The sequence below is a fragment of the Rattus norvegicus genome, chromosome 20 (genome assembly GCF_021556685.1).
Source record: "Rattus norvegicus strain SHRSP/BbbUtx chromosome 20, alternate assembly SHRSP_T2T, whole genome shotgun sequence".
Taxonomy (NCBI): Eukaryota; Metazoa; Chordata; class Mammalia; order Rodentia; family Muridae; genus Rattus; species Rattus norvegicus.
The window spans coordinates 44,437,286-44,449,000 of NC_141553.1; the positions used below are offsets into that span (position 1 = coordinate 44,437,286).

The 11,715-nt window shown below is 38.3% G+C and overlaps 1 non-coding gene across 1 annotated transcript; it reads left to right on the forward strand.

Annotated features, from left to right (window-relative positions):
* Positions 1 to 4,198: 4,198 nt before the first annotated feature.
* LOC120099043 (U6 spliceosomal RNA) lies at positions 4,199 to 4,305 on the forward strand. Its single transcript, XR_015646049.1, has one exon. It is a non-coding gene; the product is annotated as a U6 spliceosomal RNA (small nuclear RNA).
* The last annotated feature ends 7,410 nt before the right edge of the window (positions 4,306 to 11,715 follow it).

Consider the following 11,715-nt stretch of genomic DNA (forward strand, 5'->3'; position numbering starts at 1 on the left):
AGTTTCACCCAATTCAGGCAAATGCTTTTCTTGTTTCAAGTTGATAACCCAACTTATCTCTACCAACACTCGATTCCAACAGTGGCTCATTGTATTCACCTCGCCATATCATATCTCAAACAGAAAATAATGGAGGAGATAATTAACTTACCCTTTTTATTGCCAGCAAACCTTTATTGGCATCCTGAGTCTTTGGTGACCAATTAATTTAACCAAGTAACATCATTTGTTCTGCATCCCGGGAAGCATGAAATGACCTGATAATTTTGCTAAGCTTCGCATCATCCCTGGAGTCAGCCCTATGTTCTAGATTGGTGTTTAATGGAATGAGTGTAAAACACGAAGAAATTGGATTTCCATTAGGTATTTAACGATATAAAACCACGGATAAAAGGTAAACCCATATCTGTCCACTTTATCCTATCTTTACAAAAACAGCAAAATAATGAAGTAAAGTCAAGGTCATTCCCATTACTAGTGTTCTGTGCACCCACTAGCAACAATGTCAGTTAACATTAAATGGAAGAAATGCCAAGTTTGTGGCTATTGTTTCTTCCTCCTCTTCCTCCTCTTCTTCCTCCTTCTCTTTTTCTTCCTCCTCTTTCACCTCTTCTTCTTGCCTAACAACTGAGAAGCAGGGTTCTTATATTTATATTTTCCCAACTAAATTAAAGTGAACATTTCTGTAACGGTATAATCAACTATACAATATATAAAAGTGTATATAAAATATATAATCAATTATAAGTGTGTAGTCATTTATGTGAAGTTAGACAAGGGATGTAATAAACACCTATCATGTATTTGTTATCTACGAAAGTTTTCAACTGAAAAATTGATTGCTAAGATTTATTTTTCACAAAAAAGAATCTGATTTGAGCATAGATGCAATCCTTTTTTACCTCAGCCACAGTGTGAATTTTGCAAAGGGATGTGTTACAGTCTGGAATTTTTGGGTTTTACTATTATTGGTTTATAGGGCAGATCTCTCCTTCCTGGAAAAGTTAAAAGTCTTTACAGTCTGGTTGCCTAGGTCTTTGGAATTCTCTGCCGTGCCCTCCTTGGAAGATTGAAGTGCCTTAGGTTGATCTAAGTAACTTCCCTCATAATCAATGAGTTCCTGTTTAAGGGATCGTCTCACTTGGCAGGGAGGTATGCGTGGCCTAGTCAATCAGCAAGCTTCTGTTCAGTCTTCCTCGTAACAGAATGCTCTAACTGCTGAATAACACATACCACGTGGATCAGGTGTGAATTAATTATTTAAATTAACTTTCTGAGGTCAGTGGAAACACCAGGACTGGTTGAAACAGTGCCTTACGTTCCGGTCTCCACATATCCTTCATTAGACTAAATATACTTGGTCTCTAAGCCAAGCACTGAACTTGTGCTTGTCAATTTTTGACAAATAAGGGGGCTTTGCTTCAAATGAAATGCTGTGAGTCCTTCCTATGCATAAATGTTAAAATGAATACTGACAATGACCTATAGGAAAATATTTGTTGTTTATAAACCTGAATTATGCAGGATGTGGGAGGGCAATAGAACAAGAAGAGTTATTAAAACAAAGAATAATGACACATATATGAAAAAAGTGAAACCCATTGCTTTGTATGTTAAAAACGAAAAGAAGAAAAAATGGTAAAAAGAAGTGAGGCACGATGAATAGTAAATTTTCACATTAATATTTCTAGTACATTAGCAAAACAATAAATGCGGCATACACTGACATACACTGACTCGCTTTGAGTTGTAGAGTTTCTAAAAAAATCTTTATGGAAGGGAAAATTTTCCAGAGGCCTCATACTATCTTCGATTATAAGAAACTGAGAAAAAAGTGACTAGCGGCATTTTAGATAAACAGAAGAGGCATTTAGGATCACAGCAGATTACAAACAGATGGCTGGTAAGCTTGGAGAAGAAAAGCAGTGATTTTTCAGGAACTGCACTCATTCGCTAAAAACAAAAATCATATGAAGAAATGTAATTTCCCGTTTAAATGAACTCCATAAAGTGGTAGATAGAAGGCTGCAGCTATAGTGTTTCAGTTCAGTAAGACATTTGATAGTTTCAATTAAGTGGGCTGCTGTGTAATGAAACAAGCATATCCCTGAACTTAAACTCAGAAAACACACTTAGTTCTATAAGCTTTGGAAAGTCATATAATTTCTGGAAATAAAGTGTTTGCTATAAAACAAGGCATATTTAGTTACATGTTCTTAACTCGTGCCAGGTTTATTTACCACTTGTTACCAAAGTTAGGAAGGTAAGTGTTGATGGAATTCCAGAACAACAGTCTCGAAGGAAGAAAGAGAATTGTGGCAGAAAAGAAAAAAATAAAAGAATAAAAGCACAGATAAAGACTGATGAACACAGGCACAAATCTTCTCAGCCAAGTTCTTAAGTTTGAATTTAAGAATGCCGTGGTCACTTGTTATAATTTAAAGGGTGGTATGTCTAGAGCAAGTTAAAGACAAAAACCATCTCACTAGACACTGAAATGGCCTTTTACGAAGTCCAACATCTCTTTTTGATAAAATCCACAGAGGCAATAGGACGAGGATGGGCAGCGTAGGATAGTGTAAAGGCTCTATCTTGCAAACCAATACCAAACCTTAAATAAAATGAAGACAGATCAAAAGCATCATCTTTAAAATCCGGAGTGAGACAAGGGCGTTCCTTCTCAGACTTCTGCTGGGCTTGAAGTCTTAACTAGGGGACTGTCTTAGTTTGGGTTTTTATTTCTGTTAAGAAATAACATATCCATGGCACGTCTAATAAAGGAATTGGAGTTGGCTTAGTTTGAGAGGTCTAGTCCGTTTCCATCATGGCAGGAAGCATTGACGGCATGCAGGCAGACAGAGGGCTGAAGAAAGAGCTGGGGGTTCTATAACTTGCTGTGTAGGCAGAAGGAGACTGTGTGTCACACTGGGTACAGCTTGAACATCTGAGGCCTCAAACCCCACCCCCACACCTATATATTTCATTTCACAAGGCCATACCTACTCAAAGAAAATCACATCTCTTTTTTTTCTTCCTTTTTTTCTTTATTAACTTGAGTATTTATTTACATTTTGAATGTTATTCCCTTTCCCGGTTTCCGGGCCAACATCCCCCTAACCCCTCCCCCTCCCCTTCTATAAGGGTGTTCCCCTCCTCATCCTCCCTCCATTACTGCCCTCCCTCCAACGATCACGTTCACTGGGGGTTCAGTCTTAGCAGGACCAAGGGCTTCCCCTTCCACTGGTGCTCTTACTAGGATATTCATTGCTTCCTATGGGGTCAGAGTCCAGGGTCAGTCCATGTATAGTCTTTGGGCAGTGGCTTAGTCCCTGGAAGCTCTGGTTGCTTGGCATTGTTGTTCATATGGGGTCTTGAGCCCCTTCAAGCTCTTCCAGTCCTTTCTCTGATTCCTTCAACGGGGGTCCCGTTCTCAGTTCAGTGGTTTGCTGCTGGCATTCGCCTCTGTATTTGCTGTATTCTGGCTGTGTCTCTCAGGAGAGATCTACATCCGGCTCCTGTCGGTCTGCACTTCTTAGCTTCATCCATCTTGTCTAATTGGGTGGCTGTATATGTATGGGCCACATGTGGGGCAGGCTCTGAATGGGTGTTCCTTCTGCCTCTGTTTTAATCTTTGCCTCTCTATTCCCTGCCAAGGGTATTCTTGTTCCCCTTTTAAAGGAGTGAAGCATTCACATTTTGATCATCCGTCTTGAGTTTCATGTCACATCTCTTTATAGTACCACTCACGCCCTGTGAGTCAAGCATTCCAATGCACGAGGCTATAGCGATGTCACCTATCACACCACCACAGGGACTAAGGCACAAGAAAGAAAGAGAGAGAGAGAGAGAGAGAGAGAGAGAGGGAGAGAGAGAGAGAGAGAGAGAGAGAGAGAGAGAGAGAAAGAGAGAGAGAGAAAGAGAGAGAGAGATAAAGGAAGAAAGAAAGAAAGAAAGAAAGAAAGAAAGAAAGAAAGAAAGAAAGAAAGAAAGAAAGAGATACTAATAGAAAAACACTCAATATTTAGAGGTGTTCGATCTAGATGAACTAAAAGACTATCTGAAGTAAATCTGAAAGACTACCAGAAAATGCTTACATCTTAAAAACCCTTTCAGGAAAGTATCAGTATACAAATACCAACATATCAAAATCAGTATTTTGTTATACCAAATAATAAAGTTTCTAATGAAGAAATCAGGAGTGCTCGCATCGGCAGCACATATACTAAAATTGGAACGACACAGAGAAGAATAGCATGACCCCTGCGCAAGGATCACATGCAAATTCGTGAAGAATTCCATATTTTTAAAAGAATACAGATAGAAAAAAAGAAATCAGGAAAAATACTGTTTACAGTAACATAAAAAAATACTTAGGAATAAACCTAACCAAGTAAGTCAAAAGCCTATATAAGAAAACCTTAAAGACATCAAAGAAATAAATAGAAAATGATACTATAAAATTGGAAGATCCCACATGCTCATAAATTAATAAATGGATATTTTAAAATGCCTATTTTAATTACATTCTTCACAGAATTAGAAGAAACAATCTAAAAATTTATGTGGAAGCACAAAGCATCCTAAAATTCTAAAGGAAAAAGATGGCCGTAAGTCTGGCCCTGGCTCATCACAAACTATACTGTATAATCATAGTGACAAAAACTGTTCACTAAAATATTATTTATATTTTGAGATCTTCTGTGGACTTTTCAGAGGATCATGGAAAGAAATTTCCAATCCGGAAGATCTGATGATTTGGGAAAGGAAATGGCCACCTTCCTCTAGGACTATGACATATACCTCAGAAATAAAGAACTTCAAGATCCACAATGCTGAGCTCATTGGGTGGCTAACCCTCTCTAGAACAATCCACCCCAGTCCCTATTTGAAATGTTTGTTTTGCTTGCTTGACAAGAGACCCACATAACCTCACAACTCCACATGTGTGGGGACTACAGAAGAAAAGTTGGGACTTGAGGAAGTAATTGGAGTAAGATGAATAGACGGTTTGGCATGGTGCGATTTAGGAATATTGATAAATTGTGTGAGGCAATTTGTGAATATCTTTTAAGAGAATAAACTCCTGCAAACTTCATGGCATACGTGATGAAGAATTATAACCAATTTTAACTAGTGACAACACTGGACTTTTGCCTGAAATAAATGACTAAAGTCTCGATGCAGAATTGATCAAAATTGGAAGCCAGAAGACTTGCTAACAATTAAGTTAGCTAGAAATTTTTCTCCAAGGACAGAAACATAAGTTGATCCAGTTTGAACATTACAAAGAAACGACTGTCTCCTATAGCCAAGGGCTCAAGTAAAACTAGCTTTAATAATGATTCTGTAGAAATTAGGACCTTCAGTACTATCTTTTTTGATATATGTATGTGTGTGGGGGTGTTTTATGAGTGTTACCTGCTCCTTAGTATTGTTGCATTTATGTATACACGCAGACACATGTACGTATGTATGTTCGTTGGTCAGAGGTTGATGTTAAATACCTTCCTCCATCACTCCACATTTATTTATCTATCTATCTATCTATTTATTTATTTATTTATTTATTTATTTATTTATTTAGTTTTGAGGCAAAAATTGTACTTGAAACCCTTCAGTTCATATAGACTTGTTGGCTGATGAGGTCCTGTAGTAATTTGTCTGTCTAACCTATGAGCATGAGTTCCTGTGATCCGTCTGTCTCCAGCCTCTGAAGATCAGGGATCCTGATGTGTGCCATTGTAGCCCGACTTTCGCACAAGGGTTGAGGATCTGAACTCAGTACTTCATGAGTGTTCAACCTCTTTACCCACTTTTTAAAACCATCTCTCTCTTTTTTTTTACCTCTTGTTTCTGCTTTCCCTCACGTCAGCTTCCTTCTCTAACACAGCATTAATTGTTTACCTGAAATGTGTGACTTTGGGAAGTTTGTGAGCCGGGGAATTTAAGCAATGTTTGGTAAAGGCCCTTGTGGCTACCTTTGAATCAGAGCCCGTCCTACAGACAAATTATGGAAGTGGCTTAGTGACGTCTCTTGTTGCTGATGCAAAATATCAATACCTGATAAAAGCAACGTAGAGAGGAAGGGTTTTTTTTAATGCCACAGTTGAAGGGTACAGGAACTCATGACGGCAGGAGTTTGCAGTAGCCGGTGGCTTTACCTGTGCAGCCACGAGCCAGAGGAACATGAGTATTTGTGTTTCGCTCACTCTGAATTCAGTGTGCGCCCCATGGGAGGGCCCGTGGAATGATACTTGACTACATGTAGGATGGCTCTCACTTTATTAACCCAAATCTATATACTCTCTCAAAGTCATGTCCCAATACTTGTTTCCATGTTGATTCTAACCTTCAACCGACTTGACAATTAAGATTAAACATGAGTCCTGCTCCTTCTGGATCCATTTTCAACTCCATAATTGACAGCAGAGCCATGAATTCATTTGTGGACATTCTGGGTCAAGTCGTGGTTCTTTTGAGCAGAATGTTCTAATCTTGTTTCGTAGTTTTCCAACTTCTTCTGTTTCCAAATGGAGTTATTCCTGAAACCCACCTGCTCATGAAACTTTAAGCAAGCATAAGCCAAGTATATTTATAAATGTTGTATTATCAGGAGTAAAAATAATACAGCCATGGAAGCGAGGTCAGGCGAGAATTGACAGCTACTGTTCAGAACATGTGTTTCATAGAAAGGAAGGTGGGTGAACATCGTTTAAGGTCAAAGTGGAAAGAGTTACTATCGGAATCACAGTCGGTGTGGCTGAAACCTCATTACAAGGAATTATTTGGAAAACCTATTAGTTTTCCTGCTTCTCGGATTCTAGATAAAGAGTAGCATCAGAACCGGAGATCTTGTGAGTCATGACTTCAATTGCTTTGGGTGGATGGTGGCGGAGAGTTAAGGCGATCTTAAGCAGAAGGTCATAATAAATATATAAACAAGTGAAAGTTTAGTCAACCGTGTTGGGATCAGAGTAACAAAGGAATTTTAAGATCATACCTCGTCTATAAGTCAGTTGTGTATTCATCTCTGCTGCACCATGAATGTGTCTTAAAATAAATATTTGTATACAACATGGTGGCACATACTAATCTCAGTACTTAGGAGGGAAAGACATGAAGAGTTAAAGGTCAGCCTGGGCTGTTACCAAGTGAATTCGTGGCTTGCCTGGGCTACATAGGAAGACATTATTCCAAAAACAACTAAATAAGTAACAGTGACCAATCAATATTTCTGGATACTTTCACAAACTATAGTAAACTTTAAGAGCATTTATTTAGATATTTTACCATAGTACATGCCAGAAGATTTAAAGATTTAAAAGTAAACACGGGATAGGCAAAGATACAGCTAGACTTAAAGTCTCCCAAGTTATGAAAAATTACAGATTAGATGGGTCATTAATAAATGAGTAAAATGTGAAGCAGGCTTCCAGCATTTGTGAAAAATTACTCTTGGAAGCAGATAGGATGGGAATGTGGTATGAGTTTATGTATGTATCTGATCACGAGCCAGGAGCAGATTCCAGGCATAGCCACAAAGGCGGTCACACATGTGAGTGTCCTGGAAAATCCAGACGTAATTCTATTTCCCCACATTGCTCAGGCTCGGACTGAAATGTTCTTGGAACCGTAAATGTGCAGAACACTGTAGAAGTCAGAGCAATTTGTATTTAGATTGTTACTCTAAAGAGCACTGTTTTAATCTTCACAACATATAGGATTAGTATTCCCCAAGTATTCCTCACCAGGTGCTGATTAAAAATCTGATAGTACTAAGAATCAATTCCCTTCCCTCTGAAGGACCTCCTTAGCAGCTTCATCTCACCTACACAACAGAAAGGAAAGGAAACAGAACAGGAGAGAAACGTTTCCCTGAAGACACAGTAAGGGCCAATGATCGCATTCAGCCATATTATAAGTGTTTCATTCAGTATCTTTGGTTTTCCCTGGGCCTTAAGGAAAACAAACAAACAGAAACTATCCTTGCTCTAAAATCAGGGTAGTTTGTAAAGCGTAATAAATTTTGACTTCAAGATTGACAGATCCTTCATAAGCTTTGGAACTTCTACCCATGTGGAAACAGTTTCCACAGCTCAACTGCCAGGTGCCCACTGGACCTTAGCGCCAGCTTCCTAAACAAATGGATTCATTTCTGCTCAAGAGAAGTCATTTCATCTTTGGGTACGCCTGAGAACAAGAAGGTCCTCTTTATATAATTAAATTCCATTTGTCCTTCAGGCTGTGAATACTTGTAAGACCGTGCTTCCCAAAGTCCCAAATTATGATATCTGTCAGTCTCTATGGGCTCTTAAAGAAAGTGTCTCTTGTCAGATCACTTCTTGGTACCTTTGATCCCCTACAGTACATATGTTTTCATCCAGACCCAACCCAGTTCTTCACAGGGACCCTCCCATCAATCCTACACTAATTGTGCCCTACCCTAGTGCTAATGTCTTTGGGTGAAACATATACAAAATTTTTATAATTTTTTTTATAACCCAGCCTCTAATTTTCATTGAGCATTATGAAAGTTTTGGGTTTCCTATAGAAAAGCATTCAAAATCTTTAGGTGTGTGATAGAGTATGTGGAAATACATATACCGATAGATGAAATGGCAATGAGACTATTTTGTGTTGGCTTTGAGAAACATGTTAGTGGCTTCAGAAATTATCCCACCAAGAGACATATCATGGCATTCTCTAGAGTACTCTCTTTCTAGCTCATGTGTCCCCTACCCCCTCAGGTTTCAGTTGAGTGTTAAAACATTGGAGTTAGGAGTTCTGGGTTAGAATTCCAGCTTACTTAACAGTTCAAAGACACCCACACCCCAGTAAATTGCCATAGTACCTTTGTTTCCTTGCCTATACAAGGGCCTGGTAAGAGTCCTTCACTCATGTAGAAATGTAAGTTCAAAAATAAGAGAGGCCTGTCGCATGGTAGTATGCTTCTTGACAGATGGCACATATTTTTTTTTTCCTATCACTGCTATAGACCTAAAGATATACTCAATAAGAGACATCCTGGATCCTGACCTGTACTTCGAGGCACATGGATAGATGTCTTAGGGTTTTGCTGCTGTGAAGAGACCCCGTGACAATGGCAAATCTTAAAAAAAAATGTTAAGTTTGGGCTTGCTTATAGCTCAGATGTGGGAAGTATGGCAGGCAGCACATAGGCAGACATGGTGCTGGAGAAGGAGTTGAGAGTTCTATATCTGGATCTGCAGGCAGGAGGAAGAGGGTGAGCCCTGTGGCCTGCCTTGAACTGCTGAACCCTCAAAACCACTCCCAGTGACACTCTTCTTCCACCAAGGCCACACCTCTTATATTACAACTCTGTATGAGCCTATGGGAGACATTTTCATTCAGACCACCACAGATGTCAATTAAGTTTAGACAAGTGATGATATAGATAGTTTCCAGGGTCAAAGATGTTCAAAAGTTGTCTGAAACAGCAGACGGATTTGAAGGACAAATCTTACCCTCTTAGATGTTTAAGAATTTACTTTCCATGGAAAATATGACTTTGTAGAAACAAGTAACCTTTTTTCTTAGTGAAAAACCTTCTACTTGATATTTCAAAAGACAGAAGAGTATTCAAAATCTTCAAATTTAGGGTAGAACGTGGGGAAATATGTACAAAGAAAAACACAATGGCAATAGGACTAATTTATGCTGACTTTGAGAAATGCATTAGTGACTTTATAAATTATCCCATTCTATATTGATGATTTTATTTTTATAAAAACAAAAAGAAACATGCAGAAGCGAACCCTAATACCGAACTTAACAAAAAGAGATCCACAGAAGTCTCACCTTACATAGACAGTATGCTTGAAGCAGGTCACATTTATTACCATGGATCCCTGTCTTCTGTTTAAGGCATAGTATATTTCTTTTATCATTTACAGAAACAAAGTTTAAAAATAACATAATATTCTATTCTCAGATACAATTTCTTTTGTAATATGAGTTCAATAAAATTTAAAGAAGAGTCTTACTGTGGTCTGTGTTATATTATAACCTAGCTTCTAGTTTCCCATATGGCATTTTGGAAACAAACATACCTTAGTTCTCTAGTATGTGATAACCAGAAAGAAAATTAAAATTCATAGAGAAAACAAGCTGGAGATTTCATGTGCAATCAATACACATGCATTCCTGTGTATATGTATAGAAATTGTTTAAGTCCTTTCCCACATGTGTTTCTCCAATGCCACTAGTTCACAGAAAATTAAAATTCCCCAGTTTTCCAGCAACCAAATCAATGAGACATAGAATCTTCATCGTTCAGAATCAAGTACTTTGAAGTGCTCAGACATAGCAGCTGGAAGGAACACACCGTGCTACACTTAAATCTAAACATGTGTACCTTATGGCGTTACTACTAGATTGGTTATATTAAGGCTCACGATTTTGTGGCAGAGACTGAACGTTTTATGAGATTTCTAGAGGGATAGGAAGTTGGATAAATAGATACGAAATTGATGCATATACTTCTTTAGCTGATGATTTCCTAAAAGCATAGGACACATGGTTTTTAACTATATGTACATTTTGAGTTGCTTTTCTACGATGCCCATGGTCACGGCCTGACTTATTTTTAATGCTTGTGCCTAGCAGTTCTAAGTATTACAAAATATTTATGAGGGAGCTGGGTGTGATAAAAGCATTGTTACTCATGAAAATCTATGTGATCATTTGTTAATGAGCCCACAAGCTCATCCTAGCACTGTCCTACTTGGTCTTCCTTGGGAAATAAGAAAAAAAGAAGACACATTACTAGAATTATTAATCACGCAGTCTATTGAAACAGTAAAGAGTCTAGAAGAGGCCCACCAAAAGATTCTGAGTGAACTGCGACAGTAGGGGTTTCAAAGGCCAATAAATAGATTCTGAAAGCACACATGTCTTCTTAAGACATAACAACGGAAAGCTAGACATGGTACCGCACACCTGCGTTCACAGCTCTCATAGGGTACAGAGGCAGGAGGATTGTGAGCTCAAGGACTACCCTGACTCAGAGTGAGACCTGGTTCCATCTGATCGAACGAACGAATTCATCCCAAATGAACAAATACGATAAGAACTTGGAGGTTGCTTAACAAATGATCGTGTGGGTTTTCATAATTGGAAAAGGCTCTCTTATCCCATCGAGCTGCCTGATAAATATGTATTACTGTACATGAAACTACTAGGCATCGGTGTGAAGAATAAGTCAGGCCATGGCCAGGTATGGCCATCACACAAAAACCAATTCAAAGCATGCATACATTAAAAAAAACATATTGACACGTACTCTTAGAAAGCCAGCAAGTAAAGAAGTCAAAACCTCAGGTTGCTGTCTATTTATTAAACCCCACATTGCTCTAGAAATTGTGCAAAATATTTATGTAACACATTAGCAACTAGATAGGGCAGTAAACACTTTGGTTGGTTATATGACCCATTTCCTTCTGAAACTACAGACAGGTTAGTTACATGAATGTCTAATTTCTCTACTTTTATCCTTCATATTTTATACATGCATACAAGCATGAAAACTTACTACACATAGTTTATTATTTTATTAATGTCACACAAGTGTGAACAGTTGTTTTGGGCTGTCCTTTTGCAATCCGGTAACAAATGATATTTCAATCTAGGATTATTTTTAATATAGCATTTTACCTCTCTCATAACCATTAATTCTCCATTCTGGAACCCTAAGAA